Genomic DNA, 17,766 nt, shown 5'->3' with positions numbered 1-17,766 from the left:
GTGAACAGCCACCCCCTCCCCCCCCCCCCACCGTTCGCATGCCCAACGGCGAGGATGCTTTCATACGATTGAACTATAGTGCCTCTAGCCACTATAATTGAACAGCCGCAAAGAGTGCCGTGCATTTCTCCGTGCGTGTTTACGTCCGTTTGCAAACGCCGTTTCGACCAGCCACGTCATGGCAAGCGAGGTACCAATAGAGCGCTAGCGCTCCTGTCGGGGGTGCTGGAACTCTCATCACTCTTTCTTTTCTCTCTCGCTTGCGATGCAGCACCATCATTTCAAAATACGCCAACCGGAGCATTTGGTGCGAGAGAGTGGGGCTTTTTGATTTTCATCCCTCTGGCAGCTATCTGGCAGCCAAAGAGTCGCCAGGCCCCGGACACTCTCAAGTTCCAGCGATGGCCGTAGAGGGCGAAAAAATCGACCGCGGCGAGTTTCATCATGTGCGCGTATAGTGGAACGATTATCCCCTCTTTCAGCGGTCGGATAAGTTAGTGTGTATTTTTTCAGCTAGGGGCGCCTAATTCGGCTAGAGTTTCTATTTTTGGATGCATCAAAAGACTGTTAACAGAGTATAGTTATTGCGTCGTTTTTCACAAATGCTGAAGAAAGTCTTTTTGTATTACTTTGACTATTAATAGAATAGCGGTGATTGTTTGAGTTTCAAGTATTGAGATTATCTTGATGCTCAAAAAGCCACAGCCCATCGGCATCCAATGCGTTTCTCTCGGTTAATTTGTTGAAAACGTACTGCAATTAGGCGCGATAGTTTTTATTCATCGGAATTACGAAGCTCCGTTTTTATTCAGCTTTGATATATCAATGCGAGCTTGTGTGTCAGACTTGTCGTGGCGCTAGAACAAAGCGAACGTGTCTAAAGTCTGCATGTGAACCATGTCAGCTGCTGTGCTTCACTGACGTCCGGCTGTGCAGCTGTACGTTGGGGAAGCACAAGTTTCCGTTCTCCTCTGCCTGGCCAGGACCCCCTCGAGCCGCTGGATCGCCCATTTCTGAGATTGCCAGTCCACCGAGAGGATCCACCGCTTCATTTGCGCTGGCAGTTCTCGGCGGGCGGTGCTGTCGTCGGCACCAGTTACTCCGCCATGAGATTCCCCAGAGAAGGGTAGAACGTGGCCTGCGAGGCCGGCACCTACCCCATGGAGGATCCCGTGAATAAAGTCTTTTCTTTCTCTCTCTCTCGGTGAAGCACAGCGCCGGTCAAAATTCAACGTCGGTAAATAGCCCGAAGACTGCCTACAAAAACAATAAAATCACGCACAATGTGGGAGTGCTCGCCAGTGAGGGAAAATGCACTGATTTACATTCGAACATGGCCCCTTTCTTTTGCATTCGCTACAGTTTTTTTTTTCATTTCATAAGGCTTTTCGACATGTACAGCTAATGAGATGCACACATTGTCAATGTTTGCGATTGTTTACATTCACTGAAAATTTGTTTAGTGCTAAACTTTGTAACACAGATCCCATCATCACATCATAAGTTTTAACTGTTCCTGCTCTAAATGAGTCTGCTGCAATACGTGCTCATAAATTCAATAAAATTCAATATATTCAATAAAATCAAATGACGCTTCTGTCAGGTAACCGTGACTGTTGTTAGGTAACTTCTTACAACACAAATCCAGCCTCCAAGGAACTACGCATATCAGTGTACGCTTGGATGCTGCATCGCTGAACCTACCTCAAGTCAGCGGAGAATGTGTCACCACTGAAAGCAGCAAGCTGATGGGTCAAAATGCTCGCAAGAAATGTTTAAAGACATTTTATTTATTCAACCTATTTTGTTCAACCATTTGTTCAACCAGGCTGTTTTTTTGTTATCTTTGAATAATGGTGCACACCCACATTATGATGATGATGACGACGAAAGTGATGATGATGATGCCTACACTATGGCTCTTGGCCACTCAGAGGGATTGGTCAAGAATCGAGGATATGATATTTAAGGCCTTTCAAATAATACGCAATCCTAACAGAAAGAGGATAAAGCACAAGTAAATACAGAGTGTGTAATTATTCCTTTTTGCCATTTCGACCAGACAGAATAATAGATATCCTGAAATGAAATTGCAGTATTTTCAAACACGTTTAAAATTGATGTTTAGAATTAGCTTAGTACTATAATGACAAAATTGCACATAGGGACTTAGAGGCTCATCCGTCCTGGTTCATGAAGATAATTGCAAACGGCATCAAAGGCATTCCGGTGGCTGTAGCCCAGAACCGAAGCACCAAAGGAGAGTATATTCTCAATGGTGAAGGGCGGCCCAAGGTTAACAAATGGGATGACAAGAATGACAAGGTTTTCTTGATAGACTGTAATGGCGACATGACAAAAAATCATGGTCTGTTGATTCCAAATCTGTACAAAAGCTGCATAGGGGAGATATTCCCTGATCACCCCTGTATTAATATAGATTTAAAGGTGGCACACGCCATCGTAATCTTGTTAGCATGACTTCCAGTGCATGGGGTTGCTGATTCTATGGCATCAGCCCTGAGAGAAAATTTTCGATATCCTATCGCCATTATACTGGCCAGCACCGGAAGCACAGAAAGTATTGGGTCATTTAATGACATTCGAGCAAACGAGTCTGCATTTTCATTTGATTCTAACCCGCAATGTCCAGGTACCCGTATTAATTTCAAGAGCTTCAGCTGTGGAGGAATTTGCGTAAGAAATGTTCTCAAAGTAGTTGATTTAGATGAAGCTGTCAGTGACGTACATATAGACAGGGAGGCTGTAATTATTATAGCAGTGTGGGTTTCCGAAGTTAGTTTTTGTAATCCTAGAACAATTTTCAAAAGTTCAGCTTCAAAAAAAGGTGTGAAGACTGGTAGTCTTACTGAAAATGACCGAAAGGAATGTTAAGGCCTGATTCTTTTTCGTCATCAGGCACTACATAAACGTTCGCATAAAACTCCTTGCTTATGCGTAGCGGATAGCACGCTTCTCCAAACAATGACGAAGAATAGCATAGTGTATGCCCAGTGTGGGCTTGGTTCCAGGGATGGTTCCAGTCATGTTCCAGTTTGGGCTCAGTTGTAAGCAACGTCTGAGGCTATCTCGCAATCGTTTTTGGGGTGGTTACCATAGTTTGCGAGTTTGCAGCCTAATTTCCATCTTTTATAGTGTTTCATAGCACTATTGTCGATCAGTGAGTGCTTTTGCGCTTGGAGGTTCCGGCATGCCATTTTCCTCGACTGAAACAGGAGCTTTCCTCTGGTCCGCTTCTCTTTCACCGCAGGAGACCCCCGTGGACCTGTTCTTGCGTAATGGTATCTCTGCAGTTCCTGTGGCTCTGGTCCTAACAAATGACGGTACCATACGGATGATAAATTCGAAAGTAATTCAAGCTGAGCTGCGAGTAGCCACAGCTCATTTCCAGAGTATTTCAGAGGTCCGACAGTTCGGCAACGGGGGTATTCTCTGTTTGTCGTCAGACCAGCTTTGTGTCCAAGACCTCTTGAAGTGTTCTATGTTTGCCTCCAACCTGGTGAGGGCATTCATTTTTCATAACATAGCATGCGTGAAAGGGTTTGTGCGAGGCATAGACATTAATTTGATTTCATCGCAGGTCTTATCTATCGGGTCTAAACACCAAATCTCCCACAATTAATCGTCATCAATGTCAATCAGCCATAATTTGAGTTTTGTAAGTACGAGTATTTCAGGCTCGTCCTGGGCAGCGATGGACTGTGCCACAAGTAGTGATTATTTTCCTATGAGTTTCAAAATTTCTCGCCCCAGAACCCTTCCTCACCCTCAAGTCAGAGTCTTTGTGAACTACAAAAAATTTAGAGATAACCTAACATCATCTTTATCGACTTTCTCCTTCGATGATTGCAAAGCGATGAAAAAAGCCTATAAACGAGCACAAATAACTGTTGAGTCTGCCGAAAGGGTGCCCTCTGGTCCTTGGTAGAATGAAGATTGCACACGAGATTACCGCCGTCGCCAGGCAGCTTGGAAGCAGCTTATTCACAATCAATCTATTAAAAGCTGATCTGATTATAAATTTATAGCAGCTAAATTTAAACGCACAGTCCCTAAAGCAAAACAGGAATATGATCGAAGACATCACGACTTCCTCTCGAAACCAAAAAAATTAGAAAGCACTGTTTCGATACATGAGAAGAAGAAAGATCCTGACACCGCCAGTAAATTCGGATTATGAACTTCTAATGTCCGAGCAAACGACTAAAGCCTACATTCAATTGCCAAAGGTTTAGAGGGTATATTTACATTGACTGTACCTACCATGTGACAGATTCGTACAAACCAGACTGATTTTGAGGAAGTCACATAGTCAGAACTATTCTAAATTGCCCCGGTCCCAGATAGAATTACAGAATCTATGATCCAAATATAATTGAAAATACCTCCCTGTGAAATTCCTAATGTTGTAAATTATTCTCTAAAGCATGTATAGATTCCGTATTATTGGAAAATAGTGAACGTATTTCCAATACCTAAAAAACAGGGATAAGAATTTAACATAGAAAATATAAGACATATATCCTTAAATTCTAACATGGTCAAACTCATAGAGAGGGTTCTGCGCGCCAGGATCACTAGTTGGATAGAAGACAAGTCAATACTAAAACCTCAACAACTAGGATTTAGATTCAATTGTTCAATTTGGTGTGCTTATGCAGACTTAGAGAGCCGAATACAGCTTGCTAAAAAAAGACAATACGCGGCACTAGTGACTCTTCACATTCTAAAAGCCTATGATAGCGTTGAACATTCGATTTTGCTGAACAAATTGATTACTGTAAACTTTCCACACTGTATGACGCCGGGGTTAGCAGATTTTTTGACCTCACGGGAATTTTTTCGTGTCAAGGATGGATGCTCATCATCTAGATACAAACAGAATCGCGGAGTTCCCCCAAGGAGCAGTTCTTTGACCTCTCCTATTTATTATACTAATGAGTTCCGTACCGAACTGCCAGGATATCTATGTCTATATATATGCTGATGATATAGCCTTCTTTTCTGCTGACAGGGATATTTATGCTCAACAGCAAAAATAAATTGCATATGTATATATATATATATATATATATATATATATATATATATATATATATATATATATATATATATATATATATATATCATTTAACCATATGATGTAGTAGCGCAAATTCACGGGGACGAAGAGGACAAGAAAACACGACACTCGCTACACTCGCAACTAATTTTTATTTCAGAAGCAGCACTTCATATATGACCCATAACCCTAGCGACACAGAAAAGAACTACGAACACTGAATCATTGCCAACAGAAGCTTTTGCGCAGACTCAAGCGATAGTACACGGCAGTTACGCTTAGACACTTTAAAAACACATAACTAAAAACAGCCCTGGGTAACATCAAATAAAAAAAAACCAAAAAAATTTGCGGGAATTCACACGTGTTTGAAACAAAATTTTGAAACGACAAAAAGGAGAGTATGACACATGCGAACACTGATCTCAATTAAGTCCTTCGAGGTAGCTGGCTTCTCGGTTGCTTAACGAAACCGACGACTGACTAATGCATACTTCTTTTCTTTTTTTTAATGTGAAAGGCTTCACCAATTTCTCTGGTTAGTTGGTTTCCATGACGAAAGACGACGGTTGTGTCACTGTACAGTGGTGAGCAGCCACACTGGGAACAGTGTCTCTTTATGTGAGAATGAATGCCAGTTCTTAATGATCGCTTGTGTTCTAAAAGTCGGGTGTTCCAACAACGACCCGTCTGGCCAATGTATACCTTTCTACACGTTAGCGGCAAGCAATACACGACTAATAGGCTACACTTAACAAACTTTGTTGTGTGATTTACCGTACAACTACCAGCATTAGTGTTTAGTGCTATGGAAACTTTACGGTCTAGTTTGGAACATATTTTACTAAGCTTGTTGGGTGCCGAAAAAACTAATTCTAGGCCATAGCAATTACCTACGTTTTTTAAGTTATGGGCAATCTTGTGCGCATATGGAACTGACACTATCTTCTTCCTGTTTTCATTACTTGTCATTTTTTTATGAAAGTTGTTGCGTACGTGACTAATCAGCTTGTTAGCCGATCTCTCTCTCTCTCTCTCTCTCTCTCTCTATATATATATATATATATATATATATATATGTATAACTCATCCCCTCATGAAGGGAGGACCGCTCCCGAAACTGTTGGGAAATAAATATATTTATCCTTGTTGACAACGCTCCCGTTGTGCCATGTCCCATACCTTCACGAAGACTAACTGGCCCATTGAATTATTACTCCCACTATATATATAAATATAAATATAAATATATATATATATATATATATATATATATATATTGTGAGCATTATTTATGCGTCCCATCTTTTCATCTGTAAATACTCATCATCACCAGTCAAGTTTATGTTGTGGGGCACATACTCGAGTCAATAAAAGGAGAGTCTCGAGTGTTCTCGACGCCATCTTACAAGTGGTGGAGAGTGCTGCCCGGTTCCTGCGTCCTCTCGCGTTCTCGGACACCCCAGCGTCTTCTAGAACACATCCCTGGAGCTCCGTTCAGGCCGCCGCTTAAACGACCTGGGTCCGGTAATGTCGCAAGCCGCCCAGTCCAGCGTGCCAGCTTCGCCACCGCTGCCACCGGCAAGAAACCCTTCTCACCTGGTCACCAGCCCTCAAAAGGATCCTCCGCTGTTCGCAGGGCTTCCGGGTGAAGACGTTGAAGACTGGCTGGAGGAGTATGACCGCGTGAGTGTTATCAACAACTGGGATGAGCCTGCGAAACTCACCCACGTTGCATTCTACCTGAGCGGCGTCGCAAAAACGTGGTTTTTCAACCACGCCACAGATTTTCCGACATGGCCCGCCTTTACACGTCAGCTCCGCCAGATTTTCGCCAACCCGTCAGTGCGCTCGGATATCGCCAAAAAGAGGCTTGGCGCACGTGTTCAACGCCCTGGCGAGTCTTACACTTCTTACATCGAAGATGTTCTCGCCCTTTGCCGCCGCATCGACAACAATATGGCGGAAAACGACCGTGTGCGCCACCTACTAAAAGGAACTGCGACTGTCGCTTTTAATGCCCTTGTGGTGCAAAATCCGCAAACCGTAGCCGATGTTGTCGCTACCTGTCAGCGCCTTGAGGAGCTTCAGACCACTCGGGTACAACCTGATATGTCTGATCTGAGCTCCAGTCAAGATACAACAGAGCTGCGTGCACTGATCCACTCTATCATCCGCGAGGAACTTCACGCACAGGCTTCACCTCGCCACCTCGATATCCGAACGACGCCACCCGCCACTAGTTTGCGCGATGTCGTGAGGGAGGAACTGGCCTTGATGACTAGTACACCAGCTCCGAGTTCACATTCCATGCCCAGTTATGCTCACGTTGCTGCAACGACACCTACGCCCCACCAGAGCCTGGCCTCGATGACTGTCACACCTGTCCCGAGCTCATATCCTGTGGCCATGCCAACGTATGCTCAGGTTGCTGCTAGGACGCCTGCACCCCAGCAAAGCCCAATGCAGCTACCAGCGCCCGAAGTGCATGGTTCGCTCAACTCACTCGCACCGCGACCATCTTCCCAGCCTTACAACGCCTGGCGCAGTTCGCGGCCGACTTGCTTCTATTGCGGCATCCGTGGTCATATTTCAAGGTTTTGCCGACGCCGTCAGCAAGACGAACGACGAGGCTACGATAACCTTGAACGGGACGACTTCTACGCGACTGGACCCCCCTATCGTCGGCTGTATCCGAACAGCACACGTCGGTCGCCGTCTCCGCAGAACTTTCACCCAGTTGGCAGTTCCCGGTTCTCACGTCGTCGCTCACCTTCACCGATGCGGCGTTCTTCTTCTCCTCTCCGACCTTCTACTTCAATTCCCGACCGCCAACTGGAAAACTGAACAGTGCAGCTTCGGGAGGGAAAGCTGCATCTTTCGAACTGCGTCAAACTCCTCCGGACCGCCCATCGAATGTTTTATTGGTGTATGTTGAAGGTATACAGACAGAGGCACTGGTGGACACAGGCGCATCACATTCCGTAATTCGTGCAGACTTTTGTGCCCGATTGAAAAAAGTTAGGACGCCCTACGATGGGCCTCCCCTTCGTTGCGCAGATGGAGTCCCTATTCAGCCTTCAAGTGTTTGCACAGTCCGTGTTTTCATAGATGGCATCATTCACCACATTCAGTTTCTTGTACTTCCTTTGTGCACTCACACAGTAATTTTAGGATGGGACTTCCTTTCTTCGGCATCAGCTTTCATATCGTGTCGTCAGCGAGTCATTCGAATGTCAGCTACTGAGAGTTCATCGGATGTCGATCCATACAGCTTCCGTTTCATTGCTGCTACTGATTGTTTCATTTCGCCAGGAGATGAACAACTTCTAACGATCGCTTCGGATACTATAGTTAATGGTGACGTGTTCATAGCTCCATCAGTTCGCTCGAAACCTGCGGGGCTTACCATAGCACCCGGCCTTGTGCGGTTTAACGACGGTAAAGCATTCGTCACCGCCTTGAATCCAACTTCTTCGCCAGTGATGCTGCCCCAGGGCACTGCTGTGAGCTGCTTCGCTGACAGTGAGTCCTTTTCACTGATTCCCCTTCACGCAGAATCACCGCCTTTGTCTGCTACTACTGATATCAAGGCTACCACTGTTACCCTAAATGACACCATAAGTCCTCACCTCACTGCCGAGCAAAAGAGAGACCTCTTAGACCTTCTCCAAAAGCACAGCCTTTCGTTTGATGTACATTGCAAAGTTCTGGGCCGCACCTCCGTTGCAGAGCACAGCATCGAAACCGAAGGCAGCTCCATTGTACGCCGCCGCCCATACCGTCTCTCTTCGGCTGAACGGCAAATCATCGAGACAAACGTCGCCGACATGCTCAAACGGGATATTATTCGACCTTCATCCAGCTCCTGGTCGTCTCCTGTGGTGTTGGTCCGGAAAAAGGATGGCTCTGTCCGCTTTTGTGTTGATTACAGAGCGCTCAATAAGATCACGAAAAAAGACGTATATCCGTTGCCACGCATAGATGATGCCCTGGACTCCCTACAAGGCGCAGAATATTTCTCCAGCCTCGACCTCCGATGCGGGTATTGGCAAATACCTATGCGCGAAGCAGACAAGGAGAAAACAGCGTTTGCGACGCCTGACGGGCTTTACGAATTTAACGTCATGCCCTTTGGCTTATGCAACGCTCCAGCAACATTTGAGCGCATGATAGATACTGTCTTACGTGGTCTCAAATGGAAAACCTGTTTATGTTATTTAGACGACATCGTCATTTATTCTTCTACTTTTTCTCAGCACCTTAAGCGTTTGGACGAAGTTCTAACGTGCATTTCGAACGCTGGCCTACAGCTCAATACAAAAAAGTGCCACTTCGCCAGCACAAGCATCAAAGTATTGGGTCACCTTGTCAGCAAAGACGGCGTTCGACCCGACCCCGACAAGGTTGCTGCCGTAATTAGTTTTCCACGTCCGCGCAATCAAAAACAATTGCGAAGTTTCGTAGGCCTGGCGTCTTACTTCCGCCGCTTCATCCGTCACTTTGCTGCCATTGCGGGGCCGTTACACAAGCTTCTGACGTCAGGGACGGATTTCACGTGGACTGACGAGTGCGAGTGTGCTTTCCAAGCCCTTAAGCGTGCTTTGACATCAGACCCCGTCCTCCGTCACTTCGATGAGAGTGCACCCACTTTCCTGCACACAGATGCCAGCGGCCACGGAATCGGTGCTGTCCTCCTCCAGCGCGACGACACTTCACGTGAGAGAGTAGTTGCGTATGCCAGCCGCGCACTAACACCTGCAGAGCAAAACTACTCGATAACAGAGCAGGAATGTCTCGCTGTCGTTTGGGCCATCCAGAAATTTCGACCTTATCTGTATGGACGCCACTTTACTGTGGTTACCGACCACCATGCCCTATGCTGGTTGTCCTCGCTGAAGAATTTGTCTGGGCGCCTCGGTCGCTGGATACTGCGTTTGCAAGAGTACACTTTTGACGTTGTGTACAGGTCCGGCAAACAGCATCAGGATGCTGACGCTCTCTCTCGCTGCCCTCTGCCACTTTCATCTCCAACCACGCATCCCGAATGCCCCTCAGGTGATCAAGTGGCTTCCTGTTCACTCACGTTATCACCCCTGGCAGTTGCTGGGTCGCTACCTTTAAACAACAGCGCCCAGTTTGCCGCGTACCAACGTGACGACCCCTACTGTAACCGCATCATCGGATACTTGAATGGCTCGCCTTCTCCCCCTAATGCCAGACTACGTCGTCAGCTACGGCTGTTCAAGCTAGAGAACAATGTCCTGCAACACTATACTTACAATGCGGATGGGCATCGGTGGGTGCCAGTACTTCCCCGTTCGCTGCGAAAACAAGTTCTCGAAGCATTGCACGACGACCCATCAGCTGGACACTTGGGATTTCAAAAGACCTACAACCGCGTTAGGAGCCGTTTCTTCTGGCCTGGTCTTTCTACTTTTGTGGCTAATTATGTCGCTTCTTGCGCACTTTGTCAACGCCGGAAACGACCAACTTCAGCTCCTGCTGGCTTATTACAACCTATTCCATGTCCCGACACACCTTTTGCCGTTGTCGGAATAGACCTCGTCGGGCCACTTCCCGTAACGCCAGCGGGCCACCGCTGGATCGTCACAGCCGTCGACCACCTCACACGATACGCGGAGACCGCTCCTCTACGCACTAGCTCCGCCTCAGACGTTGCCGCCTTCTTTTTAGAAGCCATTGTGTTGCGTCATGGCGCACCTCGCACGTTGTTGAGTGACCGGGGCAAGGCCTTCATGTCAACAATTCTTGACGAAATTCTAAAAACTTGTGGCACACTTCATAAGACCACATCCGCTTACCACCCGCAGACAAATGGGCTGACAGAGAGATTCCACCGGACTCTAATCGACATGATATCCATGTACATCGGACCGAACCACGATAATTGGGACAAAATCTTGCCGTTCGTAACATTCGCACACAACACCGCTGTTCAACGAACCACCGGGTATTCACCTTTCTTCCTCGTCTATGGTCGTACGCCGACATTCACCATTGACGCCTCTTTCTTCAATGCAATGACAAAAACGTCGACGACTACGCCAGAACATTTCGTCTCAAGGCTTGCTGAGGCACGGCAACGTGCTCAACTCAACACGGAGGCCAGTCAAGAAGACCGCAAGCAACGCTATGACAGCTTTCGTCGAGACGTCACCTTCCGTCCTGGAGATGAAGTACTACTTTGGACGCCTCTTCGCACACCCGGATTGTGTGAAAAGTTTCAGTCTCGCTTTCTAGGACCTTACGTTGTTTGTGAAAGAACATCTCCGGTCAATTACCTTGTCACTCCCGTCGAGGGTTCCTCGGACCGTCGTTACCGTGCCTCCGAGATTGTCCACGTTTCACGTCTTAAACCCTTTCTGCGCCGTACCTTTCCCGCCTAAGTCTCGGCCGGGCCGGCCGCTCAAGTGCGCGGGGAAAATAAGTGTGAGCATTATTTATGCGTCCCATCTTTTCATCTGTAAATACTCATCATCACCAGTCAAGTTTATGTTGTGGGGCACATACTCGAGTCAATAAAAGGAGAGTCTCGAGTGTTCTCGACGCCATCTTACAATATATATATATATATATATATATATATATATATATATATATATATATATATATATATATATATATATATATATATAGAGAGAGAGAGAGAGAGAGAGAGAGAGAGAGAGAGAATAGCTTTCTTCGTAAATAAGAGTGCTCTCTTGGCGTTTAGCATAGCCGATTACATTTCAATCGACATTGTATACAATCAGGAACCCATTACGCATGTAGACTCCCTTAAATATTTGAGTGCGTTGTCCGATGAAAAACTTGACTGGAGTCAACATATAGGGTACATTGTGGTTAAGGCTCAACGGGCTTTAGGCTTGCTGTGAAGAATGAGTAATTGCGAGTTTGGCATACGTATAGACACCACGTTAAGGGTATACAAAATTTAGATCCGCCCAATATTAGAATTCGGATGTGTCTTGTTTTCAGGAGGCCCTGCGTACAAAACTAAGCCGTTGGTTCTCTTGGAGCGGGAAGCTCAGCGCTTGTGTCTGGGGTTCCCAAGTTTACAGCAATTCATGTTATTTATCAAGAAGCGCGTATTCCAACATTGCTCTGCCGATTCCGCTTGTTACAGTACAGACATTTCAAAAACTTTACAGCTTACCCGTGAGAATAGCTGAATATGTTTTCATAAGTGATCCAGATTCGTTCTTTCTCGCTCATTGGCCTCGTTTTCATACACCTCAGATAATCTATGTACAAAAGAAACTGACAAGTGTAAATGTAAACATTAGTGAGGTAATTACATCTGATAGCTCAAGCCACATTCTTAATATAGAATATGATGATATTTTTTCTCCGCAATGTAAATTTCAATCCCGCAAATTCTTAGAGAACAGGCTGTCGGATTTCCTGCAGCATACACAGACACGTAACATAAGAGCCACAGATGCTTCCGTCACTGAGGAAAGAGGAGGCATAGGAATATTCTCCCAATCACTTGGGTGGTCATTTGCCGTGAGTCTACCCGATTTCCCTCCTCCTTTCGAGGCAGAGCTAATGGCAATCATCATGGCACTGCGAAAACTTCCGATAATGAGAACAGAACAATAATAATTACTGGTTCGCTCTCGGTATGCACAGCCCTTACAACTTTTCATACTTCTCGTGCTATCACGACGTTACGATCTTTAGTTCCGTCTCAGCTGAAGTACCTGAAAATAGTATGGGTGGGTCACTGTGGGTTAACAATAAATGAAATGGCTGACGCCTTAGCCCGCTCATCGCTAGATCTCCAAATAATTTTGGTTCTACTGGAGGTAGAATACTTCCCCGCAATCAGGTTTAGAAGATCAGCTATCCACACAAATAGGATATAAACAGTAACCACGTGGGCGGAATGTAATTACCTAAAATATCCATGGAAACCACAGTGGAGCCATTCTCGACAATCAGAAGTGATGATCGCCAGATTTCGATGTCGTGTCCACCCATTAAATTTATACTGGTACAAGGTTGGTCAGACAGTATCACTCATGGTAATAAGGGCTGCAGCGCGAGCACGAAGGTGCTAGAAGAAACAGACGAAAGGCGAGGCACGGAAAGCAAAGAGGACAACACGAGCGCTGAACAGAAGAAAGGCGAGGCACGTTCTTCTACAATAACACTCCCCTGCCAATTCTGCAGAGAACTGGAAAATATCGCATATTACTTTTCGTCATGTGCAAAATATTCTCGTTTCAGAACTCGACATCTAATTACCCCTTTTACAAAAATAGGCTTGACCTTATAGGAGGAAAATGTTTTAAGCGTTGGTGCATCAGGTTTGGGACATTGCCACAAAGACGCCTTTGATGCCGTGTGTAATTTCATTATAACTACTCAACAAATACAATTTTTAATCTGTTATTTAAAATTTTCGTCATTTCGTTAAGTTAAAACTGGACGTTTCAAAATTAATCCCGTCAAGTTACTATGGCAATGTGAAATGAAGGCTGAGAAGCATATTAATGTAGTTAAATTGAGTATTTCACGTATTATTGCCGTTTCATTTCTCTATCTTCGGCTTTAAATTTCATAGATTACCTGAAATAACATTTAGCCATCTCTACGTTCCACTCTTGGCCAATCCCCCAAAGTGCCATGCATCAAGGAAAGCATAGCAAAAGCAAAGCAAAGTATGCTGGCCTAACACACAGAAATTATGATTATTTATGGCACAGTGGGTATGCAGCCAGTGTGCTTGTAACACTTCCCCAAAAAATGCTTAGAAAAAGCTCTGAAATGCCGCTCTTTCAGCTTTAACTTTGACTGTGCTGCGCGCTCCGCGCAGGCCTGAGGGTTTTTTCTTTGCGGTTATGCTTATTGGATGCCTCATTTCTCAGCAACAGTTGCTCGATCCGAGTTTATGACAGTGGACGCGTTGTCTTAATTATTTCAAGCAGAATTTGCGGTTCCACTTATAATAGGCGAATTTGGGCTTCTTTATTAGCCGAGTCGCTCTCAAATTTTCAAGACACTTGTCACGTTTCTTCGGTTTTGGCGCATTTCGCCAGCAAATATAGTCATTTTAGTTGTCAGCACGTTCACTAAAAAGTGCTCTTGTCGATTATTTTATGTATTCAGCTCATGTATTTAGATGTTCGCTGAAACTACAAGTAACCCAATTCATGCACTGGAAAACGTGCGTGTAGCTGAACGGGAGACTACCCTGGAGACAATGTTAAATAGTAAATATGTGCCCTCATAGTTGCGCATAGTTTCGCGGTAATAAATAAGGTCACTTTTGAGATACCACTTCAGATTGGTGCAACATTTTTGACGTAAAAATTAAAATATTTCCAGGTCTCGGAAGACTAACGAATTTCCGCTTCAGTAGGGCTTCTTTGAAAATGTCGCGTCGCTTTTCCTTTTCTTTTGATGACCATTCGCTTTTCAGCTGGATAGCTTCTGCGATCTGTGTTACAAAGCTATCTTACGAAGAAGTCACCACTTTGAATTAGTTAACAGAGTTAGCAAAATGCAAGCAATGTTTAGTTATTCACGTGTCAATGATGCAATCTCTCTAAATGCTTCCCGAAGTGCTATGTCACTTGTTTCTTAGTTCTGCGAAGATGCTAGCTGACTATAGCATTATATATAGAAGACGGATGTACGTGCCATTACAGCCTCAAGTAGGCGCATTTGGCGGGACGCGTTTGCACCTAAAAAAGTAAGAGACAGCGCGAAAGCTACCATTCGCCTCGAGATCGAGCCATAGGTGGCAGCACTGTCATTTCTAGTGTGAGTAGGTGGCTGGTGGCGCGCGTGCAAATTTACGCAGCTGTGCTTTATTTATTTATTCAGAGTGGTGGGAGCCAATTGTAGGTAAATAAAATGCTCTGAGTGCCGTCTACTCGTAATATATATGCCGTCCATTGCCCAATCTATACAAGAGGCTGATCACACGTATCTAGAACTTTTGAGAGAAGCTCATTCTGCCATTAAAATGCATGTCCGTGCTTGCCATCTGTCTGCATTTTCGGTCACGTTTCTAATATTTTCATTTCTGACGTTGACATTCTGTACCACCTACTACACACTGCTGTAGTGCGACTGAATTAATTCTTCGCTTCATGCATGCCTGTCTTGGATACTGAATACAAAAAAAAAAAGAAAGGACCCCATATTCTTGAGCGATGAGCGAAAATAACCTGTATTACGCGTCCTCATTATCGGTTATTCAGTTATCAAAGAAATGAACGTAGACATAGGTGGTGTTTAACGTCCCAAAACCTACCATATAATTGTGAGAGACGCCGAAGTGAAGAGATCCAGAAATTTCGACCACTTGGGATTCTTTAACGTGCACCCAAGTCTGAGCACACAGACATACAGCAATTTCGATTCCATCAAAAATGCAGCAGCCGCCGCCGCCCGGATTCAATCCCGCGATCTGCGGTTCAGTAGCGTAGTTCATTAGCCAATACACTACCGCGGCGAAACATGAAATCATCGTAGGACGGTCAATATATTTACCCAGAAAAGCCGAATGGCTGACAGTACTTTAGCAGGCTTGTTCTTACTCCAGTAACGGTATAAAAAGGTAACAGTTCCACACGCACTTTCGTCGATTGATTATCTGCATGACATTGGTGACAATGGTTTGGCTATTTCATGAGCTGGAATAATCATTGCAGTTTTTTTTTTCAAGCGAATAATGCCCGCTCTTTCTGTCAGTCTCAACAACACCACAGATACATTGTCAATAAATATATAGACAATGTCTTGCGTGAAATTACACGACATAAGTGGGAGCTACGCTGTCTAAAATAATTTTTACCATCCCTATTGTCTAAAGCGAAAGAGTATCGAAGCCCAAAGGAGTCTGGCGAAATTTTTTTAATACTAAATCTGGGCACGGTGACTCAAGATTAAATGTTTCAGGCCTGCAAAAAACTGTCAAGCGAGTGCGATGACCACCAGGGAAAACATAATAATACAAAAAAACTTCTGCGTCGGCCGGGAATCGAACCCGGGCCACCCGCGTGGCAGGCGAGTATTCTACCACTGAACCACCGACGCTCGCACGTGCACGTGTAACCTTGTAAGGAAATGGCGGCCGTTTGCTCTCAACATCCTGTTCCTTATATAGGTCACTGAGCCGGCTAGCGCTTGTTGGAAAGACATTGCGTTCGCCAGCCACCCTGGAAACAATAGCGACATGTTCTGTCGCAGAAACTGCATTGTGACGTATTGTTAAAAAACCCAGCTTTGCTATTGCATGACTTCATCAAACGCTGAACAAAATTTCAATTGTGGTTATTCAAGCCTATACGGTGAACGCCTGCGACGATTCCTTTAGCGTGTGGCAGGTGTAAAAGGCACGCAAGTTTTCAGCTGTGTAATAGATTCTGTGGTGGGTTACGTGTCCATCTGATTATTATTACTATTAATATTATTATCATTATGATTATTATAAACTTTAATAATAATAATAATAATAATAATAATAATAATAATAATAATAATAATAATAATAATAATAATAATAATAATAATAATAATAATAATAATAATAATAATAATAATAATAATAATAATAATAATAATAATAATAATAATAATATTAATATTATTATTATTATTATTATTATTATTATTATATTATTATTATTATTATTATTATTATTATTATTATTATTATTATTATTGTTCAAACGGAGACATAATGAACCCAGCCACCTACTACAGAGCCAAAAACTTGCGTATGATTGCAGGTGTTCATCGTAGACATAAATATGCATGAGAAATTCTGCTCAGCAGGAAGCAAAGCGATGCAAAGGAAACTTGATTAAATTCAAACAGTCTGTCCCATTGCACTGTATGGCACAAAACACGTCCTAGTTTCGTCAGTCTCTCTCGATACCGTCGTGGTTTTCAATCGGGCGTTCAACGGCTCAGTACCCTACATTTAGCCGGCCTACGTCCAGTGACCGAGACCGAGGCAATCCTTCGCGGGCTGGACAACGGCGTCGGTGGTTCAGTGGTAGAATACTCGCCTGCCACGCGGGTGGCCCGGGTTCGATTCCCGGCCGACGCATATTTTCTTTTTTAATTTCTCTTTTTAAATATTCCGATTTTGAACAATATCTTGGCGGGGTGGTGCATACATAGGTGCATAAAACAGAAAATAATAAGAAGAAAAAACTAATCAATGAGTTAGTTTCCACATGTGCTTTGGAGAACCAAGCAAAACCAAAATGCTAGCGACGTTATTTTAATGATTCTCGAATCAAACATAAAATCAATGTGTTCGGGTAAAAAAGAAAAAGAAACACACGTACAACAACATAAAAAGACACACATGAAAAGGCTTCGTGCTGAAGGTGTGATACTAACTGCGATAGTGAATTTCGTGTCCATTTTGATCGGACAATCTGTCCTAGGCACTATCTTTTTCATGGAAAAATATACTTCAAACATTTGACACGTGCTCTCAATAGAGATACAGTTAGTGAGTGTCTGTCGTTTGCTAGCGTAACCGAATGAACACGCAAAAGTTGTGAAGTGTCGATCTTGTACTGATTTTTCATTATTCCAATAAAGAAATTCGGATGACATACACGATTTTGATAAGGTAGGGTAGGTAAGCCACATTGCGAGATCGGGTTAATTGTTCAAGCTTG

General features: G+C 44.3%; 2 non-coding genes across 2 annotated transcripts; one reads left to right on the top strand and one right to left on the bottom strand.

The window, feature by feature from the left end:
- Positions 1 to 16,091: 16,091 nt before the first annotated feature.
- On the bottom strand, positions 16,092 to 16,162 carry TRNAG-GCC (transfer RNA glycine (anticodon GCC)). The gene has a single exon. It is a non-coding gene; the product is annotated as a tRNA-Gly (tRNA).
- Positions 16,163 to 17,109: 947 nt separating this feature from the next.
- Positions 17,110 to 17,180, top strand: TRNAG-GCC (transfer RNA glycine (anticodon GCC)). Its single transcript has one exon. It is a non-coding gene; the product is annotated as a tRNA-Gly (tRNA).
- The last annotated feature ends 586 nt before the right edge of the window (positions 17,181 to 17,766 follow it).

Source organism: Rhipicephalus microplus, chromosome 2 (genome assembly GCF_043290135.1).
Source record: "Rhipicephalus microplus isolate Deutch F79 chromosome 2, USDA_Rmic, whole genome shotgun sequence".
In the NCBI taxonomy this organism is placed as follows: Eukaryota; Metazoa; Arthropoda; class Arachnida; order Ixodida; family Ixodidae; genus Rhipicephalus; species Rhipicephalus microplus.
This window is presented reverse-complemented; position numbering and strand designations above follow the sequence as displayed.